Source organism: Dama dama, chromosome 5 (genome assembly GCF_033118175.1).
Source record: "Dama dama isolate Ldn47 chromosome 5, ASM3311817v1, whole genome shotgun sequence".
Classification (NCBI taxonomy): domain Eukaryota; kingdom Metazoa; phylum Chordata; class Mammalia; order Artiodactyla; family Cervidae; genus Dama; species Dama dama.
The window spans coordinates 106,359,864-106,381,497 of NC_083685.1; the positions used below are offsets into that span (position 1 = coordinate 106,359,864).

At 53.1% G+C, this 21,634-nt stretch overlaps 1 long non-coding RNA gene across 1 annotated transcript in view; it reads right to left on the reverse strand.

Moving 5' to 3' along the window:
- Positions 1-15,858: 15,858 nt before the first annotated feature.
- Positions 15,859-21,634, reverse strand: part of LOC133056021 (uncharacterized) — a 49,083-nt gene continuing 43,307 nt past the window's right edge. The window contains exon 3 of the long non-coding RNA XR_009692727.1: positions 15,859-16,514. This is a non-coding gene — a long non-coding RNA (uncharacterized LOC133056021). The remainder of the gene's footprint in view (positions 16,515-21,634) is intronic.

Genomic DNA, 21,634 nt, shown 5'->3' on the forward strand with positions numbered 1-21,634 from the left:
GAAATAAGGAGTCTGGGGGGACTTTTCAGGGGCCCTGTTGAAATAATTTCTGGGTAAGAAAAGATGGAAGCCTGGACAGAGACAGTGGTATGGGTGTTAAATGGTGAAGAAAGGTTAAGAGGGATATTTAGGAAGAAAGTTTTTTCTCCTTTTCTCCATGGTCCCTAGAATCTTCTCTCCAAGATGGGGTAAGGGGACATACAGCTAAAGTAAGAGAAATTCAGAATCAAGGGCGAAAGATGACCAAGCTGGACCCAGTCCTAAACTGTTTGATGTTCTCCAGCAGATAGCAAGTGATGAACCAGAGGCCTCGGTTGGCCGACCATCCCCATGGGGCAGTGCCTATAAGTGTGAAGAGGCGGATCAGAGTTAGACCTCAGGCAGCTCTGCTCAAGATGGGTGCAAGGTGGAGGGCAGGCAGGGGCCAGGGAGGAGCATCCCCGGGCAGGGCCTGCTTGGTTTGGGGCCAAGCGCCTGGAGGCATCAGGCTGGACAAGATGACCTCACAGGGAACTCTTCCAACTCCAGGCTCTCTGCCCTGATCCCAAGGGCTAAAACTCTGCCCGCGTCCTCCGCACTCCACCATGTCTACACCTGGCAGCCCTTGCAGATGGTTATCTCCCCTCCCCCCACCCCACGCCTCCGCCCGCCTGTCCGTCTGCCAACAGCCCCACTCCTGGCCTTTCATCTCGTGCCACAGCATCCAGGTCCGACGCGGCAATCCCCCGCCCCCCCGGGGCTGTCCAGCTCCACAGCTTCTCCCAGGCTTGGAGCCCACAGGGCGGGAGACCCGGATCCCCCGGGGCTATAGCCTCCTGCCGCAGACCCTGCGCAGAGTAGCCTGGGGGGCCCACCACTCCTCACCCAGTAAACAGGAGCACACACCTGAGGCATCCCCCCGCTGTCCTTTCCTCCCTGGCGACGTCCCCTCTATTGGTCCTCACCCCAGGACTCCTCCTGCCTCCAGGGCCTTTTTCTTGCCCTGGCCTCTCTGACTTGAAGGCCTGGGCAGCCAGGGGAAGCCTATGAGAGTGCAGGAGAAGGCTGGACAATGGAAAGAACAGACATTGGGTAGGATGGCCGCCATTTTCTTCACCCAATTTTTCTTCTTTTCCTGAGTTTGGCAGAGGCAGTCACAGTGCTGAGGCAGGGGGATGGATGAACTGACCAGTGGCAGGTCAGGATGGTCAGCTCCTCAGGTGATAGGTTGCCACCGCAGGCATCAGTTCCCTTCCAGCCCCAGCCCCGTCCGTTCCTAGGGCCTTGGGGGAAAGCATAAGGTGAGGGCGGCTGGCATAGGTGAGACGGGATAAGTCCTCTGATACTGGTGGGTGGCAGTTGCCAGGAGGCTGGGGGAGGCAGAGCGGTAAGCAGAAGATGCTTTGATGGGGACAGGTAGGCTGACCCAATAGGTCCAAGTGGACCTCTAGGCCTCGCCATGGACTGAGGTCTGGATGGGACTGAAAAGCCTGGGATACAGCCCCTTCCTCTGGCTGGAGTGAGTTGAGTGAATCTTGGCCATCCCCCAGCCTCCAGCAGAAAAGAACAGAAGCCCCATTTGGCAAAGGGAGGGCAGAGACTTGATCCAGAATCTCCCCTCTCCCAGCCTGAAGCACCTCTGGGCAGCCAGGGGGGCCTGGCCTGAGTTCTGTGGGCCACGGTCATCCAGGAGCCAGGCCAGGAAGTGTGGGTGCCTCCTGCACAGGCTGCAGGGGCGGGGGGCCCTGAGGTCAGCCACTGAGTGTTCTATACCTTCCTACCTGCTCCCCCCCAGTACTGGGGGCCACTGCTCACTGCCGATGACATCCAGGTGACTTTCCTGAAGCCTCGTTACCTGCTGCTTCCTGCTTTCCAGGAGCCAGGCAGGGAGCAGTAGTGGGTCGGGAGCTCTGTCATCACCCCCGACTGTTTGCCCGTCAAGTTGAATGGATAAATGAGAGGAAGGCATGCTCCTGGGGGCTGAGAGGTCCTCAGATTTGCTCAGAAGCATCATGACTCGAGCAGAGCTTCGACGGATGGGCAGGAATTGGAGAGAAGGGCAGTCACTGCAGTAGGGGAAAGAGGCAGGCAGGAGCCACTGCCCACGTTGGCCACTCAGCATACTGACTGCCAGGGCTCCAGACCCACGGTGTGCTGAGAGGGGCAGCAGGAAAGTGTCTGTGCAGAGTGGGCAGGATTACCCTTGGAGGAAGCGGGTGAAGGGACATCATTATTTTACTGTTTATTTTCTAACACTGCAAACTCACGCAAGAATGCATTCATCCAGTACTTGTGGAATTAAAAATATATAATAAATGGTGAGTTCTGAATAAAGTGCTGGGTTTAGTTAACAGAAATGTACCAGTGTTTGATTCTTCACTGGGACAGAGTTACCTGAGCGGTACAGGTTGTTAACAAACAAAGGAAACTTTCTGTGTACATACAGTATGGGGAAAAGTGTATGGGAACTTTCTGTTTTATCTTTGCAACTTTTCTGTACATCTAAAATTATTCTCAAACCAAAAAAAAAAAAAAAAAAATAGGTGCTAACGTATAATAAAGACCAAAAAGAAAGAAATGCCTCATTCAGACAAAGTGCTACCACTAAGAAAGTCCATTTGTCACTTTGCCACACTGGTGGCTGACTCTGGCCTGACTGCAAGGCTTCGGGGGCAGGTGGATGGGACAGGCCAACTGTGGGAGAGGTCAGGGGTCATTCCACAGAGTACAGGTCGCGGGGGAGACTCTGAACGCTTGACCAGGGGCATCAGGAGTGAGTTTGTCTCCATGGGCCAAGGAACTACTGGATTAATAGCAGTCCAGACAGTTTTTGGGTCGTCCAGCATGTGTGATGGGCTATGGTGCCGAAATGCAGGGGCTGTGGGAGTATGAACCAATCTTTTAGAAGGCGGGGACATCTCATGCCTAAAGGGTATGTGGGAGATAGAAAGGGGGCAAGGGGAGGAGAGCTTTCTAGACAAAGGGCCTGCATGTGGCTCCTTCTGGAGGGGCGGGGAGTGGCAGCACAGGGTCACCGGCAGAAGGTGGAATCCGGACTCCTTACTCACTGTGTCCCTGGGCAAGTCACTTGAACTCATGGGGCCTCAGTGTCCTCATCTATAAAACGGAGATTATCATTCTATCTGCCTTGCCTGCCTCCTGGAGGCCCTGGTGTGGCAAGCCTCACATGAGACACTCACTGTAGAAAGACCTGGTGTGGCTGGCGCACAGTCACTCTGGGAAAATGAGCACCAAGTCGGCAGTAATGGCAGGGGGCCGGGCACCCCCCCTCCGCCAAAGTCAGTTCTAGCCACACTCCACCCTGGATGCAGACCTTGGAGGAGCTCCCCACACCCACCCCTCAGCAGCATCCTCCCTAAGAGCCAGTGACCTCCCCACGATTGCTGGGGGCAGATGCCAGCCCTCCCCGGGACCCCCAGGAGATAGCCAGAGTCCCCCACAGTGGGTGGGGGCGGGCAGCGGAGGCCTGGGCACGCAGGCTGCCAGCGCCGAGAAGATGCTGAGGTGGAGATGGAGGTATCTGTGAGGGCCCAAGCCCAGGGGGGAAAAAATTCTTGCTGGAGCTGTATAATTAAAATCCTATTAAGCGGCGCCTGGCAGTCTCCCATCAACCCCCACCGAGGCTCCACGCTGAACCCTCACAGCAGCTGCGGCACCCTGCTCTCTGGGCACCGGCTGGGGCTGGCTCTGCTTGGGGAAAGCTGAGGGTCAGGATACGGCTGGCCTTGGGCAGAGCCAGGGTGGGCCGGGATGGGCCCGGGAGAGGGGGAGTGCGGTCAGGGCTCCAGGCCAGGCCTGCCTCTGGGCCGCTGCATCCCTTCCACCCTTCCCTCTGCCCTGGGAGGACTCAGTGTCCTCTCTCCACCCACTCAGCCCCTCTGCCTGCGACCGAGGCACCATCTTCCCGGCTCCACATCCTCCGTCCTCCTCTTCTCTCCTAGGCTGCTTTCCTCTGGCAGCTCCGAGAGCCCTGTACTGTCCTCCTCAACTCCAGCCGCCTCAGCTCAGGGCTCTTGCCCCCTGGCATGCTCACCCCCTCCTAAGCTGTTCTCCTGTCTGAGGCAAAATCCCTTTTTCCTGCCCTCCTTGGTTCCAGGCTCCTTTTTTCCCATGCTATCTGCTGGGATTCCCAATCCAATTTCTATTTAACCCTTTTCTCTGTGAGCCAGCCCTTCAATATTCATTTCATCTACATTCTCCCGTCTCCCTGCATCTACATCCTGAGTACATTGGTGTCTTATCTCCCCCATTGGATTGGTTAATGTCTCTCCCCCATCACTCTGGAGAGCTCCCTGCAAGCAGAACACAAACCGTGTGAGTTTGATATGCTCAGGGATTGACTGTTCTCCCTTCAGGAGGGCATCCATCCAGACAGCCATGGTGTCCAGTCAAAGCAACAGAGTCCTGAGCAAGGGATGGGGGCTCAGACTTTGGGGATCCCCACCTATCCCTTCAGGGAGGCCTAGAGGTCCATAAGCAGGGTCAGTGAAATGGGGGTGAAGGTGTGGGATAGAGGGCCTGGCTTCATCCCCTGAACAGTGCATTCAGCACCTCTCCTGACCCAGACCCCTAGTTTCAGAGCCTGCCCCTTAGCCTTCTGCCTTGGGCCACCAATGGGAGTGAATGTCTAATCCCCTCAGAAGGGGTAGGAGCCTGAAGTAACCCAATCTCCCAGCCCTCCCCCAGGTGCCAGCCCCAGATGACCTTGGTCAGTGAGAATGGTTTGAGGAGTGGCAGGCTGCCTGAATGCCAGCTTTTGGAGGGGGGCCGGACCGATGTGCCCCTTTCTTTGTTTCCTGGACTCTCTCCTGGATTACAGGGATGGAGAACTTCTGAGAGGTCCTCTGCCACCACACAGAGCTGACCTCACCAGGCAGCCCCTGAGTCTCCAAGACCTCGAGGGCAGAGAATTTCACTCCCTTCAGAACCCCTCTCGGATCCCAGAGGAACGGCAGGACCAGGGCATGCCGCCCTTTCACCTTTCCAACTGGATTCTGAGTCTTTCACAGGCTGGTTTCTGACTCCTTGTGAACTCAGCTCCTCTTCCGGTCTGAGAGGAGGTAACACAGGAAGAAGAGAGCCCCCCCCTCCTCCCGCTCAGCCCCCTCCCTCCAAGTCCTACTTCTAAAATTCTCAGCATCAGTCTAGGTTGAAGTGTGAGCTCTGCCACCAACCGGCTACATGACCCTGGGCAGCCATCGCTCCCCCTGCCCCGGCTCCCAGACCCATTTCACCCTCTTGGTGAATCTAGGGATGCAGACATTGACTGACATCCCTCCCTGATGCTGCTCATCACTCTTCCCACCCCAGTCAGGCCCTCCCCATTGCTCCCCTCCTGCTTCCCCCGTCCCACAAGGTACCCACCCAGCAACTCTTCTCAGCACTTTCACTTCAACAAGCATTTATAGGGCACATACTATGTCACAGGCCCTATGCCAGCTGATGGGATCACAGAGATAAGACATGGCCTCTGTCCATTGCACCCCCTCCTTGTTCATGTCATTTAGGAGAAAGATAAAACCAGAAATCGAAGCAAAGGCAGGTCAACAGAAAAACATAGATGCTGTTAGATGCTCCATGCAGATTTATGCAAACAAGCATGCAAATGAATGAAAGAAGGATGGTGGGATCAAATGAGTGTCTGAGCATAGATTTTGATGTAATGTTCAAACTGGATGGGACACTGGAGATGATGTGGTGAAGGTGGGGCCCAGGGAGGAGATATGCCTCCACTGGAGGCCTGTGGCACATAGGTTGGCTTTGGGACCAGAGCCCGAGCTCTGTGCACCAGGCCAAATGGAAGAAGCTGAGCCTTCAGGGGGGAAGTCTCCAAACTCCCCCAGACTGGGACAGTTAAGAGAGTTGTGGCAGCTCAGGCCACATGAGACTCAACCTCTGACACATCTATACCTAAGGCAGCCAGTCTCAGAGAAGTTGGTCCCTGCCTTAAAGGTTTTAAATTCTAAGAAAGGAGGTGGGTAGTAGCCCATGGACAATAATACAAGGTGCATAAGCCATGTCCCAGGGAGAGCCTGAGCATCTGCTGCTAAGGACTGAGGAGGGAGAAGCTGTCCCCGGGGGAGGGGACACAGAGGCCAGAAGCAGGCCCACACTGGACGCCCCGTTGATTTACCTGCAACAAGTTAACTCTGTCTCCCGAATTGTCCTTCTACTCAGGTTTGGAGTAGGTGGGATCCTTTATCCCTGTCAAAGCCACTGCTCAGGTCCAAGCTCTTCATTTGGGCTAAGAAGGGCTGTGATACCCACACTGAGCTCACAGAGCCAGTTGCCCTGAGCTTTCTCCTCCCCAGGTCACATCCTCCAGCTCTCACCACTGACGAGGAGTCATCAAGCCAAAAGGAGCCTGAAGAGACACATCATATGCTGGGGAGGCCTGTTAGGGTGACAAGGTAGGGATAGACGGGAGAAGTGGGGAGCCAGGCTCTTCTATTCTGGTTCCTTCTGCTTCCTGACTCTGCCTCTCCCCACAGCTCCCCTGTGAGACCTCAGCTGAGACCCCCCGCAGTTGCAGGGGTGAAGGCTCAACCAGGGACACCCGTACACCTGGTCCAAAGCTGCGGTGACGTCACCATGCCTAATCTTCCTGGATGTGGGATCTTCCCAGGATGGCAGACAAAGTCCACGGGCTTTTCATTCCATGGTGAGGACAGAGTGGAGGGGGGAGCCTGTTGAGTGGATATCAGAGGCAGCCCCGCATACCACCCCAGAGAAGGATCCAGGGTAGCGGACAGGGCCAAATGCCAGCTCCTGTGTTAGTTAGGCACTTATCTCAGAGGGCCTCATCCACAAAAGTACAAAGTTCTTCCTGAAGTCTGCCCTCCATCGCTCTGGCTGCAGTACGTCGCCCTCCCTGAACATTCGTGTCAGCACTACAAAGCTCAGCTAGTGATCAGCTAAGTATTTATCTTCTGCCATAGACCCAGCATACCGTCTGTCCATAGGAGCCGTGGAAGAAACTGACCATAAATCCCAGCACTTGAGGAGGTTACAGCTTCATGAGCAACACATTTCCCTGCTACAGCCTCCACACTTCTCCACTCCCAGCCTTCACTTTCCCTCAGGAGCCCCGATTCCGCTGACTGTATTCTCCAAAGTCTCTGCTGTTCCCCATGCACTGTGCAGAACCAGCTGGACAAATCGCTCCCCTCTCTGGACCTCTTCTCCCTGTCTATAAAAAGAAGGGCCTTATTCCCCTTTGTCGGGGGGTGTCTCAAAGATCTCACAGCCCACTAGGCCCCAGTTGGCTGAGTCAAACCGGGTCAAGGAGCTGGCTATGCTCCCAGACCACAGAGGGAGTCTCTGCCTGCCCCAGGAGGGCTGAGATGCAGGCTTCTTCCTCACCCCTGAGGGCAGGGCGGTCCTTGCTGACAGCATCAGCTTGGTGCCCTCCGAAGTCCTGCCAGTGTCAGCACTCTCCCCCTCCCCACCCCATCTCATCCCACCCAGCCCCACCCAGCCAGCTCCGCTCAGGGTGACAACATCACCAACCTCTTCCCAGAGCGGGGGCCTCTGGCAAGCTCATGAGCAGGAGGGTGGGGGGTCCCTCTGCTCCCCAAGTCCTATTACCTAAAGTGCCACCGCCCTGACTCTATACTAATTGGGGGGCTCATTTGCATTTTGCCTTTGCGAGACTTCAGAGAGGCTTCCTGCCACCCCATTCCAGGGGCTCCACAGATGTCTGTTCAAACCCACAGCTGGCTTCAAGGGAAGGAGAGCAGGGCTGAGGAGAGGCAGGAAGTGGGAGCTAGAATACGCAATGGACCCCCAGCTTCTCCAAGGAAGGGTCTTGGCAAGGTCCCCAGACCTCGTGCCAGTCCTGACTCAGGGACCAGGGTGGGGATGTAGGGGGTGACGTCCTCCAACTCCCCAGTCTCAGTTTCCTCATCTGTAAACTGGGGCTAATGACACTTAACGAGCAAGGGGGGTGGGGGGCATGTAATTAGCTCCTGCTGGCTCTGGACTTTGAAGTGGGGGCTGGCTGGGAGGCGTGTAGGCAGGACAGAGTCGGAGGCCTGCGTGCGGCATCCTGCAGAGGGGACAGGTACGAATTCAGGGACTCTCTCCCGTCTGAAGGAACACAGAAAGCTAAGCTTACACACCTAAGGTAGGTCCTGGAGGGCATGGGATAGACAAGCAGATCCAAGGCCTGAGGGCACAGAGAAGCCCCAGTGTGAAACCAAGAATGCCCAAATCACCCAAGAAAGGTGACCCATTCCCACCCCTAATAGGTAAGGAGAGGGGCCTTGGGATCTAGACCAGGAGTTCTCACACTGTGCTTCTTTTATTTCATGAGCCACAGTGGCCCGGCACATACCAAGACGCACAAGGCGTGTGTCCACAGGAAGGACAACAACCCTGGGTGCATGGGCTCATGGGAAGCTCACGAGGAGGTGAGAGAGGGTAGGGGTGGTGGGAGGGAAGGTTATGGGGACTGAGCCCAGGGAGGTGAGGACAGGAGGGAGGGAGCCACCACCTCCCACGCCCTTGGCCTTTCCGCTCGCCCCACGACGTCAGGGCTGAGTCACTGGGAGAGGCCGCTGTCCAGCAGGGGTGGGAGGACCCTGGGGACCAAGTCTGGACACTATCCCAGGCCAGACAGTGCGTGGGGCACCTTTGGCCTGGTTGGCGCACACCAAGGATGCAGGCTAAAGCCAACCATCCACAGTCCCGCCACCCACGCCTGGTGGGCAAAGCCTTGGGCTGGGCCTGGGAGGCCCCAAAGGGCCATCTGGGAGGGTCAAGAAGTCATCTCTGGCATCCCTCTGCCTCTGGACAGGTCAACAAGGAAACCATCCAAGATTCAACAAAATATATATTAGGAAATCCTTCTTGATGTGAAATCATGCATCTTCTCGCTACAAGCCATACCCATTGGGCCTTCATCTGGCGTAAAGACCAGGTGATCACTGCTTTTCCTGGGACTCTTCTCTGCCCCATCAGGCTTTCTCTCTCTAGTTCCGTTTGTTTCCAATAGCTGGTGCATGGAGATAGCTGGATTTAGCCAATGGATGGAGCGTGTGGGCAGAGTCTCAGACCCCAGGATTAACAACCCAGAGCACAAAATCCAAGTACTAATCTGGTCTCCTGAATAGAAAGAAGAGCCATTCATTTGTTCCAGATATTGATTGATATCTACTGGGTGCCGAGCCCTGTTCTAGGCATAGGGATGTATCAGGGCTGGGGGGCCTGTTTCTAGAGGAGGCCTCAGGGGAGAGGTGGGTGTGGGCTCTCCAGGGAAACTCTGGGTAGAAACTCCACCCACCATAAATCCCAGAGGCTCCCTCAACTCAGGCCATCACCTTCCCACTGGCCCTCTATGGTCCTGTCTGAGCCAGGGACCCGCTGGCTGGAACATCTGGAATAACTGACGCGATGTTTGACCCACTCATCTCCACCCACTGGCTGTGTGTTGGGGAGGGTGGCAGGTGCGACTGATGGGGTGCTGGCTGTGCAGGTTGGTAAACCTCCTTGAAACGCAGGGTTTTCTGTCTCCTGGGCTGACGGTCCCCAGATGTCTACTGGGGAAGGAAGCTTCCTCAGATACCTGGGAGCTCACCCAGAAGCTGAGACCTGGGACCCTCCCCCCTCATCCCTGCCAGTGCTCACCTCCATCCCTCTCGGGAGCTTGCCCTCCTGGGCTGCTGTCACCCAGCTCTGGGTGGGTGTCTCCTCCCTAGCTCTGTGACCTCCTTGGTTCCTGTAGGGCAAAAGATCCTGGAAAAGATGTTATTAACTCAACTGAATTAGTTCTAATTAAAATTGGAACATGGATATATACGGATGGTAGATTAGATAAAATATTGAATTGATGCTAAATTATGAAATTGATAACCATACTGTGGTTAAGAAAGAGAATGTCCTTATTCTTAGGAAACACAGGCTGAAATTATTTAGGGGTAGAGGCCACGATATGTGTAACTTACCCTCAAATTGTTCAGGGAAAAATATCTACATTGAGAGAGAAAGCAAAGGGGATTAAATTTTAACAATAGTTGACATTTTTTCCAATGACAGAGCTAAAAAGAATGACTCCCCCGTGTCTAACTCTTCCTTATCTCTGCACTCCTCCTGTAAAGCCCTCGGATGAGGGATCCTGTGTCTCATTCACTCATTCATACTTCAGGGCCCAGTCCATAGAACACTCTCAGAAGTAAGCATGGTTGACACACTTGAGGCATTCTTGTCTTTCTGTCTTTGCATTTGTCCCTTCATTCATTGACTTAGGAGTAAACACTCTGCATCACTCAGCACACATCCTCTTGGTTTCCCTAGAGGTGTATAGGAGCTTGTCACTCAATCGTGTCCAACTCTTTGCAACCCCATGGACTGTAGCCTGCCAGGTTCCTCTGCATGTATGGGAGAGCTGGGGACAAACTTACAGAGCCCATTTTGGTGGGTCTCTGTGGTTCTGTGTGGGTCTCAGGCCTATACCTCAATGCCCCTGACCCAGACATTGATCTCCTTGAGATTGTCCTCATCTTCCAGGCCTCTCTGGGGATGGGGAATGGGAGGTACTGGATGGAGTTTTTAGAGGTGAGGCCCTGCCCACAGACCTTTGGCGCCTCCTTCCTCCCTTCCTCTTCAACCTGCTGCCTTTGGAGGGCATAAGTGCTCCCAAATCCCAGGCAATGGCTATGGTCTTGGTGGGTGCTATGCAGCTGTGGGTCAAGCGTCCAGCCCAAGAGGGGCCTCCCTCCTCTTTCCCACTTTCTGGCCGCTTCTAGTCACCCCTGGGCCTGGCCCCCATACCTGCCATCCCTGGGCACCTGAAGTGACATCACAGGGTTCCCCCAAAGCACACACCCCACAGCAGCAGTGACTCCCAGCGCCATCTCATCATCTCTGCTCTGGAACATCAAAGGCCCAGGCAGCAGCGTCCCCCTCCTCCCGGCCCTGGGGGTAATCAGAACCCGTGTATGTAAATGCTGGGCCTTTCAAATAAATAAATACTGGAGCACGCTGGGCCTCCCACCCCTCACTGCTGCCCGGCGCCCTGGGCTGGGACCTAGGCACAGAGCCAGCCCTGATGAGGTCTCAGGGACCGCCTGGAGCTGGAGGTGTGTGTGAACAGTTTCGCGTGGGCTGAGGCCTGGCTTATCCTCAGCAGCATCAAAAAGACTGCATGTTGTGGGGGCCCGGGAAGCTGTGTGGGGAGGGAGGGTCCCTCAGCTGGTGCCCTCCGTCTCTCACAACCCCACCCATTCTACCTCATGCACAAGCCACCCCTCCTTCAACATCTTTGACTCCAGAGCCAGCCTGCCTCTTCCAACGAGTTCGATTGCATCCCTCAACAGGGGGAAAAAGAAAAACAGATAAGTGTTATGGGAAGGGAACGGTTAATAGGCCAGGGCCCTGCAGATTCCCATAGTAGAGGGCAGAGGGTGGGCTGTGTCAAGCAGCTGAGGCCAGGAGGAGGAGGAAAATGAGGAGAAGGAAGAGGATGAAGCAGCCAACATGGTGCTAAATGCTGAAAGAAGAGGGAGCCCCTGCACCCCAGGCCAGGGAAGCAGCTGTCCCATCTCCAGTGGCCAGGGGACATGCCAGGAGGGAGGCATGGGTTCAGGGCTCTCAGTCTTGGCATGTCAGCTGTGTGACCTCTGGCTGGTCACTTCACGTCTCTGGGTCTCAATTTATCACCTGTAAAATGACCTCTCCCACAGGGGAGCAGAAAGGATCACTGAAGATGACCTCAAGGAGGTGATCTATAAACTGTAAAGAGCAGTGCCCCCACTAGGCTTGTCCCCATTGCTAAGATGGGGACACCTTGAAGGGTGGGAGAGTCCCTGTGTGTCTTCAACTCTCCCACAGGGCCTGGCACAGAGTAGGTACCAAAAACATATCTGAGTGATTGAATTTTTACAAAATGAATGAATAAATGACAAACTTGACTTCCTCAATGTCTTTAAGTTTTGGCCATGTTCTCACCTTTTTGGCTCAGGTCTCCTTGGAGAATCTGATGAAAGCAATGAACCCTCACCCCAGATAAAAGTCTATGCATATTTGAACACAATCTTCAGGATTCACACCCTAGGCCCCAGCTTCAGTGGGGTGTGTGTGTGCTGTTAATAGTGACTTGTGAAGCATGTTCTTCTTAAAGGAGCTTTATGTGAGTGTTACTGTTCTCTTTTACAGATATAGTAACTGAGGTCCAGAGACATAGAGAGACTTTCAGGGAACAAAAGCGAAGAAAAACAGCCAGGATTTGTTCAGCATCTGTGACTCCAAAGGGCTTCAAGGCCTGGGCTTTTACTAGGTTTTGCTCCCTAGAAGTTAAGCTTTTGTCTCAGGCTTTTGAACCCCTAGTTGGAGCTCAACATTAGACAATGCAACATGTTTCTGGAGGAGGTGGCGAGTGGGTGGCCCACGGGCTGGGGCAAACAGAGGCCGGCTGATGAGTAAAGAGGGCAAATTAGAACATGAGGCCCAGAGAGAACATTCTGTGGAGCTCTGACACCATACCTGGGACAGGAGACGGAGGGCAGGCCGCAGGGGTGGGGCAGTTTGGGAAGGGAGAGGAGCACAGGGAAACTCTGAGAATGGAACAGGATGCCCTCTCTGGGAGAGCTCCCCCAGGCGGGGTGGGCACAGACACCCTGGAGTGAGCTGGAAAAGGCAGGTGGAGGGAGCTTGCAAATACCAGCCACTAGTCACATAGCAACTGGGTGTGTATGAAGGGCTCACTGCATGCCCAGCATTGTGCTAAACAATATAAGTGCTCTGTCTTGCTTAGTCCTCCCAAGTCTCTGAAGTTAGAACACATTATCACAGCCTCCCTTTACAGATATAGGAGATAAGCTATTTGTCCAAAGAAAGTGGTAATATAGAGTAGGTATGCAATAAATATTTGTCAAAGAAATAGATGGAGAGTGAGGTGAATGGATGGACAGATGGTAGATGGGTAAATGGGGGGGTGGAGGATGGATGGATGGACAGATGGATAGATGCTTAGGTGGGTGGATGGATGGATGAATAAACCTAGTAAACATGCCTGATCCCCAAATTTATCTCTTAACTTCTCCCTAATCCTGGGAGGCAGTAAGGAAGAGAAGATTGCTAGAGCCTTTCAGGGGCTCCAAAGGAGAGGCACCCTGGCTGTTTTCCCCTATTTCACTCAATAAAATCCAGAGTCACTGCCACGAGGCTCTGTGGGATCCGATTTCAGCCTCATCTCCTACCATCCTCCCCTCCACTCATCTGCTCCAGCCGCAGTGGGCTCCTTGCTATTTTCTCAACACGCCAAGCTCTCCCCATCTCAGTGCCTTTGTACTGACTGTTCCCTCTGCCCGAGATACCTTCCATCAGCTGTCCACCCAGTTCTCTGCTCAGATGTCACATCCTCGGAGAGGCCTGCTATTCCAGATCAAAACTATCATCTGGTCACTCCCTATTCCCTTATCCATTTTAATTTTTCTCCTAAATAGGAGTGTTCTCCTAACCAACTAGCATCTCTTCTGTTTGGTCTGTCTCCCTCACCCCCAATCAGGAATATGAACTCAGTGAAAATGAAGGCTTTGTTTTGTTTATAGCTATATACGAAGCACCTAAAACGATAACTTGTACAGTCAATGTCAATAAATATTTGCTGAGTTCGTTCTCTAAGTCTGTGAGTCTTTCTGTTTTGGGAGTTCATTTGTATCATTTCCTTTAGATTCCACATATAAGGGATGTCACGCGATATTTCTTCTTTTCTGTCTGACTTCCCTCAGTATAATGAACTTATGGTTCCTGGTGGGGAAGGTTGTAGAGAAGGGATAGTCAGGAAGTTTGGCATGGACGTGTACACATTGCTATATTTTAACTGGATAGCCAACAAGGACATAGGGTGTAGCACATGGAACTCTGCTCAATGTTATGTGGCAGCCTGGATAGGAGGGGAGTTTGAGGGAGAATGGATACATGTATATGCGTGGCTGAGTTCCTTTGCTGTCCACCTGAAATTATAACAACATTGTTAATCTGCTATACCAATACAAAATTAAAAGTTTAAAAACAAATAAACAACCATGATCATTCCTGACCAGAAAGATAGGCCCTGCTCACGGGCACTGCTAGGCTTAAACATGTGCTAAATCCATGTGGGAAGTTGTCCCTCCTCCAAAAAGCCCTCTTGAATTTACACTTTTTTCAGCAAAAGAGCCCCCAAATCCCCAGTGCTGACTCTCCTTGCTACATCCCATGGGACACAGTGCCTCCCTCCTGTCCTCTGCTCTCCAGCCTGTGATCTTTCCAGTGAGAGGAAGGGGGAGAGGGCCGGGCTCCCGGGTGCCCTCCTGGCCAGCCTACAGCAATCGTGCCCCAGCCAGGAGGCGGGAGGCGGTGCCCCAGGCTTAAGGCATGAATGGGGCGGGAGGCGGATGAAAGACAGCCAGCGCTCCTGGCCTAATGTACAAAGAGGCCAGAGCAGGTGCAAGGGAGGCCTGGGGCCCGCTGAGAGGAGAAACTGGATCTGGATCTGGAGATCAGTTTCACTCACAGCACTGCAGGTTTCCATTAGCTTTCTGTGGCTGTCACTCACGCTTCAGGGACAAAGCTACGGCTGGAGGTTAAGGAGAGCCAGAAGCCTGGGGATGGGGGCTGTTTTCTCCCCGGGGCGGTCATGTCACCACTTCCCAGGAGGCAGCTGAGCGAGGAGACCATGGAGCTTAGGGAAGATGGGCCAACACTGTCATTTTATAGATGGGACCAAAGAGACCTCCAGGTGCAATGACTCACCCAGGCCACACAGCTACTAGCAGAGCTGGGACCTGAATCCAGGAGTCCCCACAATGGGGTCAGCTCTTGGGACCTGATTTTTATATACAACCTGTTCTGTCTCCTGGGGGCCTAAATCCGTGTGATTGGGGCTGGGAAGTCTCTATGGGGCAGCCAAGTTGGGGCTGGGTCTGGATGGCACATGGAGAGGGCAGGCCCAGGGCAAGGACCCAGACAATGCTCCCCAGACAGGGGTGCCACAGGCAGACAAGTTGGGCAGAAGGGCTGGGCCTCCCTGCACAGAAGCCCAGCTCCAAAGCCATCAGGTAGGGGGACACCTTGCTCCCACAGAGCTGCCCAAAGCTATCCTGACCCCACCCCTGCAACAGCTGCATTGCCCCAGGCGATGGAGGAGCCTGTGAAGGGGGCAGGGAAAGGTCTGTGTTTTGGGTGGGGGCAGGGTGGGAGGGGGAGGAAGAGGAGGACAAAGCCAGCCTGTGTGGCACCTGGGACATTCCCAGTCTCTGTCCTGTCCCTCCCTGATTCTGCTTGGACAGGGTGGGAACAATGCCCCCATTGATGCCCATACCCCCGGGGATAACATCTCTGTGTCCCCTGGGACAGGCGCCAAGCAGGTGAGCCTGGTGGGGGTTGGGAGCCTGCTCTACAGCAAGAGAGGCAGGACCTCAGGGATGGAGCAAGAGGTCCAGGGGGGCAGAGGTTTCCTTTGGAGACCAGAGCACGGAGATAGTGGTGGCCACAGCAGAAGGGACTGGGGTCAGACTTCTGGGTGGGGCAGGGAACTCACTTCCCTGATTGGATGGAGCACTTCTCTGCTCTGAGAGGGAGCACGGGAGTAACAAGGACCTAACCCCTGATTACAGGAGCTGCTGGTGTGGGAAGAAGAGCCCAAGAGATGAGGACTAACCCTTTCCTTTAGCAGAGAAGCAACAGAGGAAGCAGGTGGAGGACTAAGAGTGACACATACCTTGGTTTTATCCAAAAAGTACAAGTCTGACATGGCTTTCCGTGTCAGAAACAGAAATGCCTCATTACCTACTTGGGGCATCTACTGGATTTCCAATCAACAAGACCTCAAATAAGAAGCTACATTTGCTATAATTTTAAGAAGAAATTCAGCTGGAGAAGGTGTAAAGAAAAGGGAGCCCCTTACACTCTTGGTAGGAATGTAAATTGGTTCAGCCACTATGGAAATCAGTATGGAGGTTCCTTAAAAAGCTAAAAATAGAGTTACCATACAACCCAGCAATCCCACTCCTGGGCATACATCTGGAAAAGACAAAAACTATTTTAAAAGATAGATACATCTCAATATTCACAGAAGCACTATTTAGAGTAGCCAGGACATGAAAGCAAACTGAAGGTCCATCAACAGATGAATGGATAAAGAAGATGTCACATTTCTATACAGTGGAATATTATTCTTCTTGCCCTCAGCCTTTCCCAGCATCAGGGTCTTTTCCAATGAGTCAGTTCTTCACATCAGTTGGCCAAAGTATTGGAGCTTCAGCTTCAGCACCAGTCCTTCCAATGAACATTCAGGGTGGATTTCCCTTAAGACTGACTGGCTTGACCTCCTTGCTGTCCAAAGGACTCCTTGCTGTCCAAAGGACTCTCAAGAGTCTTCTCCAGCATCACAGTTTGAAAGCATCAATTTTTGGCACTCAGTCTTCTTTATAGTCCAACTCTCATATCCATACATGTCTACTGGAAAAACCATGGCTTTGACCATATGAACCTATGCTATACAGCAGAAGGAATTTATGGAAGAGTCAGAAAACCTAAAATGGAAAAGAATCAGGAAAATACATTATATACATGTTTCATATATATATATATATATGTATATATCTGAATCACCTTGTTGTATACCTGGAACTAACACAACATTGTAACCAACTATATTTCAATAAAAAAGAAGAAGAGGAAGAAGAAATTCAATACTGTAGACTTCATCACTCTATGGAGCACCCACCTGAGCGAAACTGTCCAGGGCTATGTCAAAGGACACCTGCTGGGGCACAAGGGGGAAAAGGGTACCCTGGACCCTGCTCAGGCTGGGTGACCCGGCAGGAGAGTCACCTTCTCTGGGCTCAGTAACTCAGCTCTGAAGAGGGGCCAGAAGCCAGAGCAGCCTGACCTCAGTGGACTGGTCAGCCTCTGCCTCCCCCACAGGAGTGCCCGGCCCCACAGTCAGGAGCCCTGGCTTGGAACATGCCTGGCATGTGCTAGCCTTGGGAGCTCATGAACTGTCTGGTGAATTAATTTTGAACACAGTGTGGGGGAAAGTTTTTTATATTAGAGGTTATATCAACATGATTAACAATCCAGTGTGAAGGAGGACTCAGGCCATGCTCTCAAGAAGCCTCTGTTCATTGAGCACAAAGATGATTGGAAAGTGGTTCAGAGAAGAGTGGAGCTTCCCCGGAGAGGGCCTGGGGACGACCTTAAGGACAGGGAGGCACTGACATGCCCTCGAAGGATGGGAATTGTTCTAACAAGCAGGGATGGGGCGATGGGAAGTCCTCAGAACAGAAGGGTGAAGAGTCATTCACTCACTGACTCATTCAAACTGCTGGTTGATGTTTCTTGAGCCCCTGCTGGGCACTGGGGGGACAGACATGACAAGGTGTGTCCCTGCCCTCCAGGAAACCACCAGGGCAATTCCATCACTGCCTCAGTGGGTGTGCCAGCCAGTCTTCATCAAGGAGGCAGTTTCTCAGCCTAGACTGGGGGTGACTTGGTTAGCAAGGGGAGTACATGCCATGTGTAAAAGTGGGGGAGCACATGTCATGTGAAAAAGTGGGAGAGTCTGGGGCCCACTGGCAGAGAATTATTTCTCTGTAGGTAACGGGGAGCCATGGAAGGCTTTTGAGCAAGGGAGTCCACATTTTCAGCAAGGTCCTTTGGAAATAGCCCTGGCTGCCACAAAGAGGCCAGGCTAGAGGTAGAGAAGTAAGGGAGGAGAGGGACATAAAAGTCCACCTAGGGTATGGTGGGGCCAGGCTGAACAGGGAGGAGGGGCGGGTTGGAAGTGGCAGGGAAGGAGACAGGAAAAGTGGGTAAAGCAACTGGCTTGAGGGAAAAAGGCATGAACTCCATGCTATCATCTTGCCTGGAGAATACCAGGGATCGGGGGAGCCTGGTGGGCTGCCATCTATGGGGTCGCACAGAGTCGGACACGACTGAGCGACTTAGCAGCAGCAGCAGCAGCCAGGCTATCAGAGGATGAAGTGAGGTGGAGGGCGTCACAACATTTCAAGCAGGAAGGATATCTTGGAGACTTAAGGGAGCCTCCACCCTGTGCAAAACTCCTTCCTGCAATAGCTGCTCAGAGAACTTCAGTGAAGGGACGCCCCCTCCCCATCATTAACCTGTCCTATGGTAGAACAGCTCCAGGAGCTATGGAAAAGGGCTTCTGGAGTCCTGTTGAAATAGAAAGTAGGTCAATAGATGGATGAATGGATGGATAGATGGATGAATGGATGCAAGAACACACAAACAAAGGTGAAAAGAGCACATCTTGATATCCCCCATGCCAACCCTCGTAGCTCCAGTCCTCATCTTCCTGATCTTTCCTGCCCTCTCCTGCAGGAAGCCTGCCCTTACATCGTACCCAGGCAGCTTTCCTCTCCATCTCCCTGGTTCCCCCAGCTCAGATTAGTTGGATCATACGTCACTCTAGGGCTGTAGCCTGGGAGCTGCAGGGACAGGGACAGAACTGAGGTTCGTGTCCCCTGGTGTCCACATAGAACCCATCTCCAGGGGACCTCAGGATAGGAATGGTGGCAGGGAAGTAACCAGACTTGGTCCCCATGGCAGGCATCAGTGCACATTGCAGGCAGCCCTGAGCACCTGCCCGATGGACTTCCTCCTGTCCTCAGTCTTAAAGCCCCTCCTCTGGGGGGCGGGTCATCTGCTTCAAGCAGGTCCCAGTTGGGATCTCAGGTCGAGGCGTCTACCATCACACTTTACAAAGCTGTAAAAGGGGCTAATGACCCCTTCCGCTGGCCCCCAGCTGACAGGAGGGGCAGAGGAATGCTGGCAGGGCTCAGCAGGTTCCACATGAAAGTGCACAGAAACCTGGGAGGAATTTTTATCCTCCTGGGGAGGTGGGGGGAAGGGAGGAATGTCACCTGGAAGCCATCCACCCTTTCCTCCCCTCTCAGGAATTCTCAGCCTTGAAAAATTAGGAAATCTAACAACCCCACCTAAAAACCAACCATATCCTTTTTATAGACAGCCCCATATTTGATGGCCCCTCTTTTAAAATAGTCCTCTCTTGAGGACATTTATCCGTGTGCTAAGAAGTGTTGCAAACTCTCCCCAATGCAATCCTCTGATTAGCCTTATGAACCTGGTATTCTGATTTCCTCATTTTACAGATGCCAACACTGAGGCACAGAGACGTAATTTCCCCAAGGTCCCACAGCAAGCAAGTAACAGGATGTGAGCCTGCACCCTTATCCACTTTCCAAAAGGAGTCATTTCCTTCTGATCCTGGAGGGAGCTGGAACCCCAGCTGACAACAAGGGTGAGCAGAGAGGAAGCTGGATTCACAACTTGTCTGATTTCCTTCTTCAGCCCTGCACCCTGGGCTGGGAGAGATGGCCTCATTTTTTAGAGGCAGAGCCCGAGGCCCCTCCTTCTCGGCCAGTTGAGAGGAGGTCAGAAGGCAGACTGCTCTTCCATCGACCTGGACTCCAATTAGGGGAGATGACACACACCCAGCAATCACATCACCACAGGGAGTCATGGGGAGCCTAAGAGAGGATCCTGGATACAAATCTTGCCTCCATTGCTCACAGCTGTGTAGTCTTGATACATTTCTTCACCTTTCTGAGCCTTAGTTTCCTCATCTGTGAAAGGGAGAAAGTAACAGGACCTATTTCATCGGGCAGTTATAAGGATTAAATATATCATCTGCTCAAATGTTTAGCCCCGTGCCTAAAATGTAGGAGGCTAAACCTAGGTCAAGTTCAGCCAGCAGAAAAGCTGCAATACCCAGAAGAAGAGGGAAGCGGCCTGCACTGGGGGTGATTTGTGCCCTGCCTCCTGGGAAGGAGCTAGTCACCACTGCAGTTTCTTCGTGGACAAACCCGTGGACTGGGGCCGGGGGAAGTGGGAGTTGGGGGGAAGCAACATGCACCAGCTAGGCACAGACCCCTAGCACCTTGAAGCCAGGAGAGAACCAGACCAACCAGCAGGCAGACTTTTTCCTCGGTGTCACTTTGAGTAAGTGCCTGCACCTGCCAGTGTGTCTCCCTCTGAAAAGTGAGGGTGTTCCCACTGGCCCAGAGGCTAGCACTGCCTGTTGATTTTCTCTCCTTTATCCATCCTTCTCAGATGCCTGCAAAGGCAGCCCTGTCTCCTTAGTGGGGAGGGGAGAGGTCTGTAGGTGCCATACCCTTGGGGAAACAAAGACAGCCTTCTCCTAGGAGAAGAGCAAGTGTTTGCCTCCAGCTCTTTGCTGTTAATCAGCCTTGGGGGAGATCAACAGAGGCCCTTCCCCTAAGGGTTCAGCCTGTGAGTGACTGAAAGTGGCCTCCAGCCTGGAGCAGAGGGCTAAGTAGCTAGGGGAGGGGGCGAGGAACAGGAGGCTTTCTCAGAGGGCCATGTGGCACAGGCTTATCTGCCCCTTGGGGTCTGAGTCCTCGGGCTGGTGGAGGAAGGGAATGCAGCCAGACCTGACTCCCTTCCTCTGTCCTGTCCCTCTGGGTCCCTCCAATCCTCTATTCTCAGACAAGGTCATATCCCTCTAAGTGCCCACCCTGCTGTCTGGAATGGCCATACCTCCTAAACACCTTGAAATACACTCTTCCCCTCCTCCCCCTCTTCTTCCTTCTCTTGTCCATCCTCCTCCTCTAGGAAGCTTTCCAGGACCCAGAAGAGGACAGAGGACTGTTGTCCTCTCAGCTCTCCGGCTAGGATCCACCCCTCCCACCTGCTGCTTCCCCAACAAAGATGCTGAGTCATGACTTGATGCCGAACTTGGTGATTGGCTGAGTTCTGGACCCTGTGAGAGCAGGGTTCAGAGTCACAAAAGCTGCATGAAGCAGGTAAATGAGCAGGCTCTGACGTCGGACAGATCCAGGCTGGGCTGCCTGTCCCAGGGCTCTTGGGGATGAGCAAACTTACCCTCTCTGTGCCTCAATTCCCTCACTGTGGAGCAGTACATGAGACCATGTGTGAAAAGTTTTATAACAGTGCCTGGCACTATTATTGTGATGGCAATTATTCCAATCACAATATCTCAGGACCACATCAGCTCAGGAACAGTGACAGATTTTATTTTCTTGGGCTCCAAAATCACTGCGGACAGTGACTGCAGCCATGAAATTAAAAGATGCTTGCTCCTTGGAAGAAAAGCTATGACAAACCGAGACAGTATGCAAAAAGGCAGAGACATCACTGCTGGCAAAGGTCTGTATAGTCAAAGCTATGGTTTTTCCAGTAGTCATGACAGGTGTGAGAGATGGACAATAAATAAAAAAGGCTAAGTGCTGAAGAATTGATGCTTTCGATCTGTGGTGCTGGAGAAGACTCTTGAGAGTCCTTTGGAGTGCAAAGATATCAAACCAGTCAATCCTAAAGGAAATTAGCCCTGAACATTCATTGGAAGGACAGACGCTGAAGCTGAAGCTCCAATACTTTGGCCACCTGATGCGAAGAACCGACTCATTGGAAAAGACCCTGATGCTGGGAAAGATTGAAGGCAGGAGGAGAAGGGGACGACAGAGGATGAGATGGTTGGATGGCATCACCGACTCAATGGACAAGAATTTGAGCAAGCTCAGGGAGCTAGTGAAGGACAGGGAAGCCTGGCGTGCTGCCGTCCATGGGGTCACAGAGCCAGACACGACTGAGCAACCACAACAAGGATCATAGGACCACAGAGGCT